General features: G+C 29.6%; 1 protein-coding gene across 1 annotated transcript in view; it reads left to right on the forward strand.

Annotated features, from left to right (window-relative positions):
* LOC105619310 (ras-specific guanine nucleotide-releasing factor 2-like) overlaps nucleotides 1-12,557 on the forward strand; it is a 122,464-nt gene that overhangs the window by 57,554 nt on the left and 52,353 nt on the right. The gene's annotated exons all lie outside the window — the stretch shown is intronic.

Here is a 12,557-nt window from a genome sequence, read left to right on the forward strand (position 1 = left end):
CACACACACACACACACACACACACACACACACACACACACACACACACACACACACACACACACACACACACACACACACACACACACACACACACACACACACACACACAAACGTTAGTATAATGGAAAGCAGAAATGAAATGTTTTCTATTATGAAATATTTCTAGTTTTGCAATTGATTAACTCATTTACTCAATTTCTTTCGACATTATGCTGAATAAAACAATTTTGTCCTTTTTGATCCTTTATTGGTATGTGAAATGTATAAACCATCGTATATTTCGCCACAATATTTTATTAAGCGAGGAGAATGACCTTTCTATTGTTCATCATTTAAATTTGTAATAATTTAACGAGGCTTGAAAACCAATTACAATTCAATAACCAAGCACTGTTGGAACCTGCAGTTTGCAATTCCAAAACCGAAACACCATGTAGTAGTTAGTAAACGAAAAGGTTTGAATGTGTAGTGCAAAATATCGTCATTTCTTTGAAATACGAATCAGTATTCAAACAGTAAATACTTGCTTATTGAACGCGTGTTAAATTATAAATTGTAATTATGATTAGCGCGGTCTTTTTCATTAAATATCGATAGCTCGCAGTTAGCGCGTTGTACTGATTATGGCTTTGTCAACGTAGTAATTCTATGAAAGTGATAGATTTACGATCTGCAGTAATGCGACTGCAGGTTGTATATGTGTGTGTGTGTGTGTGTGTGTGTATATATATATATATATATATATATTAAGCCGACAGCTCGACCTTGACATAATAAACGGAATTTGTATTGACAGTCCTCTGCTTTGATGATAGCTGCATTGAGAGAGATGTTTGGTATTTGTGATTATAATTGCATAATAAAATAATTATAGTTAGAAGCTTCATTTTTACAGTTATTATTACTATAATATTAGTAATAATAATTATATATATTATATATATTTATAATTCGACATAAAAAAATATATAGTATAATATTGGCCTCGAAAATGACTATAATTTTTCTACAATTTTTTTATATATAGAACTACGAATATATTATTAATACTAACATTACAGTAAGCATTGGAGCTTGTAATATAATCACTAGTTATACAAATATACTAATGTTTAATAATAGCATTTTTCACATGAAAAGTTTTGGGCATTTCTACAACTATTGCACATAGTAAATACTTATGGTTAATAATTCTATTTTTATAATTATTCTTGTTATAAGGTTAATAATAATAATTATATTTATAGTTTTGTTAAGAAATATTATTAGCATCGAAAATGATTATAAATTATGATATTATTAAATTTTGGTAATTGTAACAATTTTTTCTGTACATATTCTAATTGCTGTACATTCGTTACGACATCGCAAATGTCGCTCTTTTGAAAATGTAAATATGTAAAATTCACGAAACGTAAATTACAAAGTGAGATCTCTATTTACATTCTGATTAATATAAGGAAAGGATGCGAAAGACGATATGTTAAACAGAGTTATGCCCGTTTCCACCAATGTAGATTAACTTTAATCTCGATTCAACTTACTCTTCGTCTTTTTCTAGTTCTAAAGATTAGAAAAAGACGAAGAATAAATTGAACCGAGATTAAAGTTAATCTACATTGGTGGAAATGGGTATTAGTAAGTCACAGTTCTGTGTGCAAGCAAAGCGAGATGGAATATACACCTAATCTAAATGCAAGTTGACACGAATTCGTATTTCTTGAAGAAAGAAAGAATAACGGCTATAAGAAAGAGAGGATTCCGTACCTCAGGACGAGACGCTCTCTGTATACGATCTCGCTAGAATTGTCCTTAAATAACTGCGAGTATGTGGCCGGATAGTAAACCGTAGCCGACGATTACCAGTCGTGTGATGGATTGCTAACTTAACGTTGGTTTACTGCGCGTAAAAGATCCAACATTTCGGATCTTTTCGTGTGTATTGTTTTGACTATAGCTGGAAGAAACAACTAAGATTTTCTTTAATGTTTAGAGATATTCTTAAAAAAAAGAACCTTTCTTTTAAATAAATAAATAAATAAATAAATAAATAAATATTATATAAATTATACATATATATATATATATATATATATATATGTATATATGTATATATGTATATATGTATATATGTACATAAATATGTATGTACATTTACAAAAATTTTAATATAAATCTATAATTTAAATGGATTAATTTAAGTTAATAAATTTAACAGATCAATAATTTATCATATTTGCGAAAGAAAGAAAAATATCCTCTTTTTTCTTAATATTTATAAAAATTTCGAAATAATGTTTAGAAATCTATAATTTAATTATATTTTTAAGTTAAAGAAAATTGAGTTTTTAATTAAAAATTATTATATAATATTTTTTAAATTATTAATTTAAATAATTTTGCAACATCGAGATTAATGCCTGGAGCAATCATGTGTTTTTGTACAAGCTTTTGAACTTTTTACAACTCTGCGTGGGATGTCTAAAAGAAACGGTATCTCAAAGACTGCTTATATATCATGTAAGAATTAAGTCAAAAGCCGTAATTATTTCGTTACTTGCAACATGAAATAAGTTTCATTCCAGTGAGCATGCTCTCAATTGGTACGAAATGCCGAAATAAGCTTCTCTGATGTTATAGTTTATCATAGCGCAAAGAGCTCGTCAAATATACGTGGACACTGCGATACGTTTATTGATTTTACCGTTATTTTCATGTCCTCGAGAGGCTTGAACTTTTAGACTTTTTTCCTCAGAAGAAGAGAGAAAAAGCTTTCGTATTATTGTTAAATCCTCATGTTTCTTTAGAGATCTAGGAAAAGAAAGTCTCTCGGGTAAAACGTCACATTGATCGATTACGACGTTCTTCTTATATAGTGAAAAAAAATACAATAACTTTTTAGCATTCTTAGTACAATTTTCATTATTATTATAAAATATACCATTATAAAGTAAGCAATATAATTCCGAATTTGTATAATATAGATTATATAGGATAATTGTTCTGACGGAGTTTGTGACATGAAGACCAGACTAAAGAGACGGAAGTCCTCTATCATTTTACAATTTTCGCAATAGTTAACAAGATATTAATTGCTAAAAATTAATGAAAATTGGTTCCCAATAATATTTTACTTAAATACTATCAACTTTACAGAAAAAATACAACAGACAAAAATTTTTCTTGTAAGAATTTGTAACACACAGAGGGCCACCACCTTAATCTCGACATATGTTGTCATGACCCTGAGTAATCTTCAACAGGTTTTAGCCTCGTTATTCATTAAAAAGTTATTAACAAAAAAATTTGAAAATAATCTCTCTTATTTCTGCTATATACAATATTAAATCTATTCTATTTCTTGCTTACGTAATAGCTTTCCACACGAAGGCAGTTCCACTCCACCTGCTCCCCTGCTAAGGGGCATCCGACTTTCCACGCGAAGCGAGTTCCATCTCGCCAAGTCGCTTTGCGTAAAAAGTTGTATTTCTTAAATTCGTTTATCTCATACTTGATTCTTCATGTAAAGTAGAGACATAAGTACTAACTTTGACTGTTAATAACTTTTTAATGAATAACGAGCGACGGCTAAAACTTGTTGGATCACTCAAGGTCAAGGCAATATATATCAAGGACAAGATTATTGGAGCTGAGTCCCCTAATCGATACTTTTATCAAAAAATGGAATTGTTGTTCGTTGACTCTAAAACGTATTAGATACAAGCTTGACACGCAATCCTATCAAGAAATTAATTGTAGACTTAAAGACATTACTAAAGCTGGAAGCAGGTTTTATAAGGATTCTACCTATAAGAACCTAAATTGTACAAATCCAATTTTGTTTCGTGCATATGATTTGTTCATATGGAAAATTCATAAAACGAATTATTCGTTACGTGTCATTGTTTCATCGATTGATAGCTCTATTCATAATTTGGCTTCGTTTTTACATAAAATTATTCATGAAAATTTACCGCTAGCTGAAATCGCTATTGACAATAATTATCAATTGACTAAAAACATTTCGAAATTGACTATATCTCATAATACTATACTTTTATCTTTGGATGTAGTCTCGCTGTTTAATAACGTACCAATTGACTTAATTTTAAAAGATATCTTAAGGAAGTGAAGACTTTTACTGAGAGGAATACTAACATTCCAAAAACTGAATTTTTGAAGTTTTAAAATTAGTTCTTAATTTTATTTTCTTTGTATTTAATAAAAAATTTTGTAATTAGACTTTTGGAGTACCTATAGTTTACAATATCTTCCATAGTGTTTGATGTATTATGCAAAACTTAGAGTCATGTTCGCCAAAAACTCCTCTCTTTTATGATAAATGTGTAGATAACATTGTTTTAGTTCTTGACATTTTGAATATTGATGAAATTCTAAATATTTTAACTCTTATCGTCTGAGATTAAAATTTACTAGGAAATTTAGAGGCAATATATTGACTTTTTTGGATATTTTTTTGGATATTTGCTTGAAGAAGAAAAATGCTCTCATTTTTTATTGGTATCGCAGATCTACATTCTGAAGTCGATTTTTGAACTTTTTCTTGACATCCTCTTTCTTAAAAGATAAACACAATAATTAGTCTAATTGATAGGATCTTACTACTATCATATCCTAGTTTTCATCATAATAATTTTGATAGTATCATTAAGATTTTACTAAACAAATTATTACTCCTTGTGTTTAATCTTTTCAACGATTAAAAAAACTCTATAAAAAGTTAATCAATTAAATCACATAGTATCTGAATGTCAGGAATAGACTTTAGAAGTGAACAAAAAATGATGGTTTTTTTAACGATATCTTCCATTCTCTCTATATTTGTCTATATGACATTTTCGTTAAAAAATTTTCTTCAGTTTACATGACATATAGAGGTATTAACAAGTTAAATAGTTTTATTAAGGTTCAAAAAGATACTCTGCCAACATTGTCTCATTCGAACATAATTTATAAATTCGATTATAAGGAATGTGACGTGTCATACGTTGGCCAAACTGGCAGATGTTTAAAAACGTGCATCTCTGAACGCAGAAATCATATTAATAGGAATACGACTTAATCTTCGGTTATCACAGAACATAGAATCTAATTATCCCACGATTTCGATTGGGATAACGTTAAAATATTAGGTGAAAAAATTTTAAATAAACGATTATTCTGAGAGATGATTCACATAAAGAAACAAAAACGAGGTTTAAATTTACAAAATGATACGTTATCGTTAGATCCGTTATATGTTAATTTATTTACAGAGATATAATTTTTTTCTTGTTTTGTTTTTTTGACATCTCTCTGAGAAATCTCATTCTTCTTTTTGTTATTAAATCGAACAATTCAATAATAATATGATTATTCATAGTTAGCACAACTTGACTTTATCAAATCAAACAATTTGATGACTAAGTTTAGGACAACTAATAGATTCATCATTAACTTATGTATTAGAACATTCTCTCTTTAATATTCTTTCCGAATATTTTGCGTTTTCAATGTTTTACGTTATTAATTGTACTGAAGAAGATCTGAATCGAGGGTTGAAACGTATATTCACTTTAATAAATGGTATTGCAATTTACACTCGAACATCCTGTGTTGATTCATATCGGTATTATTTATCGTGATAAATTTAATCTAGTGAGCCTATTTTATTAATTTGGTTATAAATTTTATAAAAATATCGATTTAATGATAATTGTCAATATGTAATATAATTTTCATAACTGCAAATATGTGCGCACGCACGCACGCACGCACGCATGCACCCACGCATGCACGCGCGCACATAAGAAGTGTAAAATATTTTATAATAAACCTTTTTATAATAAACCTTTTATGATTATAAAAATACATAAAAAATCAGAATAAACTGCATGATTATATTATTATTAACTATACGCGTTGGTAGAAGACTAACATTAGTTGTACTTAATTTTTAAAAATACTATTAACATGTACCTAAGCAGCTAATCCATTTGAACAAAAAGATCTCACTTTTTTGAATTCTTTATTAATTAGTGTCATCTGTTCAAAATTAACTCAAAAAGAATAAAAAAATATATACAAATATATTATTATATTCATATATTAAAAGTAATATATTTAATTCTCATCGTGAAAAAACGGATTATTTGTGTCCAGGCGATTTTTTAAAATTATAAATATTGATTTTGAAAATAGGTGAGTACGGGCGCATTGTTCTGCTCCTAAGAAAAATTATGGGGTTATAGTAAGGTGCTTCTGAAAGCCCCGCAGCGGGTATTGTTTTCTCGTTAAAAGCGAATACTCAAAATCGAGCGCGGACACAAATGACTTCACAGTTTACACAGTGAGAGTTAATTTATATAAAAGCTAAAGTATAATTTATTACAAAAAAAACAAAGGTTTTATGATTAAATCAATAATAGTAGCATGAAAGTCAACACTGAATGTTTTATACGTAAATAGCTTTATAAATTCATGTTCTACAATAATAACGATCTTCCTATTAATTATCCTTAACATTTCAAATTAAAATTAAAAAGGAAATCAGTTAATTTTACATTAAACAAAATTTGATTTCTACCGCTTATATGTTAACTTGATTTTTTTTTTATTGATTCATCTTTTCAGTTCTCAGTTTTCATGTTGATATCACAACTTTTCTAGTTTCTGTAAGCAACCTTCCCATCACAAGGGATGCGTTCCATTTTTTCACGCTCACACGCTGCATAGCATTAGTTTATCCTTATTGTCTATCAAATATTATAAATGATGCTTATAAACGCTGTAAATATAAAACGGAACGCATCCAAGCTATAGGATAACTTCATAGTTGTACATAACAAAAATTTAATTTATCAAGGAATAGGTCTCAATGTGTCTGTCGATTTGTCCACGTCTAATAAAACTGTCACATAATTATTAAGTCAATCTATATTAAGGAACAGTTTCTACTTACAAGGATGATTACTCGAGATAAATAATATTTAGTATAAGACGTTAGCAACATTTAACCGAAGAAGAATTAGAAAATAAACAGCGTATCAATTAATGAAAATTATCTAAAATTATTTTATTATAAGTTTTTTGTCCACTGAGGATGATTCTGTGAGAACCGAAACGTTTGGAGAATTTTGTACTGTGAAAGTAAAGATTTATAATAATTGCACTGTCATTGTTCTAAGTTCATTGCCCTTTCATTAGATATTCTATTGTTTCAAATTACAATTAAAATATTTAACTCTTAATTTAATTTTTTTATACATTTTGCAATCTGAAAAATTTATGCACGTTGCAAAATATACAAGAAAGCTTGCGCGGTTTGTTTATTGCATGGTGTCTACATTGTAGTCATATATTACAAGAAAATTCTAGAGGGATGTGTAACCATAAATATAAAAATATAAAAAGAAATGTTGCGCTCAGAATATGCAATATGTGAAAGCACTATCGCAATAGAGAAAAAGCAGACGAAAATGTAAAAATAAGATATTTCCTTTTTTCAAAAAATGATATAACTAAAGACAAAACGTGATATTTAGTTATTATCGTGAATTAGTTAAACAAATACTACCCTATTAATCATCGAAAGTGAATTAACTTTATTGAATATTATCAAAATTCAAAAAAAATAGTTAAAAAATCATCAAAATTGTCTCAAGAATAGTTTAGAAAGGATAGTTTTTTAAAAATTGTGAGACACAAATGACAAAAATGACATTTGATTATATTAAGAATATATTCTTTTTACTGATAGTGATAGAGCTGAAATGATGTCATATTTTGAGGCAAAAAATATAATAAAGTAATGAATTATAATATTATTGCGGTAGTTAAATAGAATTTACGTTTCAAGACCGAAAAATCATTTCGGCGCGCATTTTAAAGGACTACTAGGACTATATATCTACGTAGTATATAAATTTATACAGAATTATATAAGTATTTAAGATCCAGTTAGATCGTTTAAGGTATTGATTTCTATAGATGATTTGTGTTCTCACATACACAATTCTATAAAATATTATATTAATGAATTATAATATAAATTACTCAGAGAAAAGTGTAAGGTTTTAAAAATAGATCCTCGTCCGCTTCAAGGTTAATCAATAACTTTCTACAAATTTAAGTTAAATAATAATTAATTCAAATTAAAAACTATATAATTTTTCCTTTCTTTTGTGAAACTGAATTTTTTAAATCACTCATTACGTTCTTTACGTCACTTCACGAATTACGTTACTTTTGACGTAAGGTAGCGATATGTATTTTGCTATCTCTTTTCCTCTTTCTGCGTTGAAAGAACAGCATATCCAATTCAGAATTAACGCGAAAAGCTACGAATTGATGCATCAAATTTAATCGTTTACCTCTATTCCAGATATGAAATATGTCTTTGCCATATCTTATCTGGAAAATATTTCTGATTGTATTTGAAAATGATAATAATCATATAATATGTCCATATTTTTCATTTTTGTTTTCTTACGTAATATGGTAGCTAGTAAAATATCCATCGCATATTAGTTTATATATAATAAGTTTACTCTATCTTGAGTATTAAAAAAATATTAGAAAAAGCAGATTTCTGTTTAAAAGATCTGCTTTTATTACGAAAAAACATCACATTAGGAATAAATGACGAGAAAGTAACTTTTAATTCATTTATTTTCCGCAGGGGAATTGATAAAATATACCCAGTCTCGAATAATGGATTATCTAAATGACTGATATCTTTAGACATCGAAAATCGATAGTACTAACTAATGGCGTTTCCATAATTGAAACTGTACTTCGACTGTTCCGTGACCGACGCTGACTCGAATTTCAAAGTAATCATAGAAAGCACTTAGTCGGTTCGGACTAGCCTTCTCGGCAATATGGGTCATGAATATTCACTCGGATAGTCATTGTTATTACTTGATTCTACTTACAATTGGTCCGTTGCTCATGTTCCGTGAACATAAACGCGCGCATGTCCGACAATGTATCGTACGAGCCTTTTGTCGCCGACTACAATAGAACGTTACAACCAATGCGGACAAAATGTCCGCATTAGTTGTAATATCTGAAGAATATAGCGCAAAAAATCATGTTAACGAAGCTAAAGTAATATCAATGTGCTTTAATTAGCCTTATCTCTTGAGCGTTCAAAGGCATGTACATACCAATTATATCCGTAATGATCCCATAGAAAACTAATGTGGCACGATCCAAATTAATTTGAAGCGCATATCTTGATAGATTGGTTGACGTTGACGTAAATATCCTTCATCATATGAGAGAGGATTTCATAAAATAAAATATACCTCCATACATTCGCTGAAAAATGAAACGGATTAACGAAAATTTGAAACGACGCGATAGTGCTCTGTTAATTTATTAGGCATTTAATTTTTATATATGTTCACAGATATATTCTTAACCTGTATTGCCAAAAACTGGCGTACATTGAAATAAAACTTTATATAAATTACAAGAAATATAAGTATCATCAAATGTAAGAGCAAAAGTTATATTTCGAAATCAGAAATTATCCATTGTGAAGAGATACGATTTGGAGATTTATAATCTTGAGATTTGAAGATCATGTATACTTCGCAAATTCGAGATACCCTAACTCTTTTCCTTCTCATTCCATTTTGAAATCTTTAAATCCAAATTTTAAGATTTTCAATATTAATTCTTATTGAAGAATGTACATATCTGTACTGCTTGTTTCTTTTGATATATTGAATGTTTAAACATGTTTTAGTAGCAATCTAAACATAAAAAGAACGATTGATTCCGTAACATCTATCTGATTTAGATATTCGATACATTTACAATATAATTCTAGGCATAAACCACGTGATCGATATTCTTCGTGATCTTATTCATATTTACCGTGAATAAAGCAACAATAGTATTCCTTGCGTAAGTAATAAACCTTGCATTGTGAGGGAATAGTGATAGCGATAGAAATAATCTATCAAAAATCGTATATAATGCACGGTTTCTAATAAGTTATTCTTATGTTGTTTCTATCGTTATCGCTGTTGCTTTGCATTGTGTAAGGAACATAAATACAACATACAGCATCTGACGCGTCAGCATTTAAGCTGCGCGCTGGTTGGTGAAGTAAAGGACAGGAATCAAGCTGAAAATCAGTCGAAATGTGTAGGTAAATCTCAGCATTGGTTTAAGAAATAGTCGAAATGGTACATTGTCGAGAATACATGAGGTAGGTAGCCTTCACCTTCAAAAGAAAAATACTACGCGTTCATAAGAGAGGTATCTCCAATTAAACTTGTATTTATTATTATTTTGTGTATTTCGTACCTCGTGCTAATATACCGGAAAAATATCTTCTATTAAAAAAAATACTTCCTATTAGTATGTAATTCGACATTTCTATTCAGAAATTAATATCTCGAATTTTTATAAGTTATGCAGTTAAGATACATGATTAGGTTAGATTAAGAGTGTTTATGTATAACGTACATAATATGCTATTTCAAATTAAAAAAAAATTAAAAAACTTTCTTAATTATTATTGCTACGATTCTTCAAGGCCTTAAAAAAAGACTAACTTGGACCTAAAATCGAGATAATTCAAATTTTGATTATGCTCGGATAACATTAAAAACCTTAAAGTATATCAAAATTTTAAAGACATTTTAAGATGTTTTAAGTTCTGATTTTATAAACTGACACGTGTGCTGTCAAGGCATTTTTTTATTGTACAATAATTATGTCAAAATTACCCCATTTTATTAAATAAACCGATAAAATAAAATTAGCAATTTCTGATCGCGAGCTTATGCACGGCAAGTGCATGTCGGTGTCGCAAATATTCAATCTGTGCAAATTATCGGTATGAGAGACGAGCATAATCCGGTTGCCTAGAGAAACTCATCGACCCATTACTGTATTTTAATGCATCCCGAGTATAATTAATGATTCTACGTCGTCACCTCAGATTTTAATTAATTAATGCATCGATGTACAATACGCGTTATAAGCTACGAGAATCGATGTAAGCCACGGACAAAAATGAACTGATACGCTGCGAGAAACGGCGGTAAAACGAGCACACTTTAATTTTGTCATCTACATATCCATCTTGTAATTCACTTTGTCTGAAATACAAGTTGCTGTGAGCTGTTTTCAAATACAAGAAAAAACGAAAATATTTCCTTTTTTTTTTCTAGAAAAGAATCGTGTTAGAAAAGAGAAATAGTTTTTTTTTTAAAACAAGGTAAAACCAACGTCATTTAACGTAATTAAATATACACCTGTTTCAACCCAACAGACCTTGTCATTTTTCTGCTTGGTAATCATACATCATAATACACGAAAGGGGCGGCAACTGCACTCATGTAATCGGTTTTTCAGTTTACTTAATTTGCTTATAGTATTGCGCGTTTACTATTTCATTTTTAGAGCTTTGTTTTTTTTTAAATCTAATGTTTGCAAGAACGATTTTTGTAAAAATTTATTGTAGGTAAATATAGATCTGAAAATAATTTTGTAGGTTTTGGACCGTCAAAATAATTAGGAATAATTATGTAGGAATAATATGTAGGAAACTCTAACATGATAAGCAATGCTGCAAAAAGATTTATCCTAGCATCCATCTTGAGCGTCCAGTTATTTGATGCAACGATCCAACAAAATTATTTTCAGATCTACATTTAGCTAAATTTCTGAATACTTTAGCAAAATTGTTCTTTTTGTGTAAAGTCTGAAATAAAATATTGTGCTGTTTTGCTCTTATCGAGATGACATATTGCACGCGTGACCAAACTAAGTATGCCTATCTCGCGTAAAAGGAAGGTAGGAAATATCCTATGACTTGTTCTTTAAAGTACAAGTGCTTGCGGCAGACTAGAAAGATCCTCGCGCAGAAGTGCGCTGCTAAACGCGCTTCGTGAATAGATAAAATAAAAATGATCTGGGAATTTTCTTTGAAAAGTAAAGCAAAGTCCCCTCTGAAAAGATCCTCCCACCTCCGCATGTTTGCTTTGTGGAATATCGTCGCGCACAAACGCACCCGGGAACTTTACCTTAGGATGGAGAATGCTGCACTAGTAAAGCGTATACCCTTTTTAAATAGTAAAGTGGTGTCTACAATATAAAAATAGTGAGCCTTAAATTATAAGAAATTGATCAATCATAGTCGATTATTCTCATCATAGCCGATTATTTTCTTCACATTCGATTGATCAATTTCTTACAGCTTAAGGCTTATACTTCTTCCTGTGTAACACAGATTTCCGAGGAATATTTTAAAGATATTTTACGTTCTAAGGACGTTCCCTCGGATAAAATGCGTTGTAGACACCGCTTAATGCAACGCGAGGGACATATTTTTTGTACTAATATTAATCTTTTACACAAAATGAAAAAAGAAGGAAAAAACATATGAGAGTTTTATTATTCGTGTTAATACCCGGCCATATAAAATAATCCGTTGACCTCGGATTTGCATGATCAGCAGGTACACGCGTAAAAATTGCCGTGCAAAACCATGCGAGATACGACTGTTTGCATTGCTCATGTGCAATTCT

Source organism: Atta cephalotes (genome assembly GCF_000143395.1).
Source record: "Atta cephalotes unplaced genomic scaffold scaffold00020, whole genome shotgun sequence".
Classification (NCBI taxonomy): Eukaryota; Metazoa; Arthropoda; class Insecta; order Hymenoptera; family Formicidae; genus Atta; species Atta cephalotes.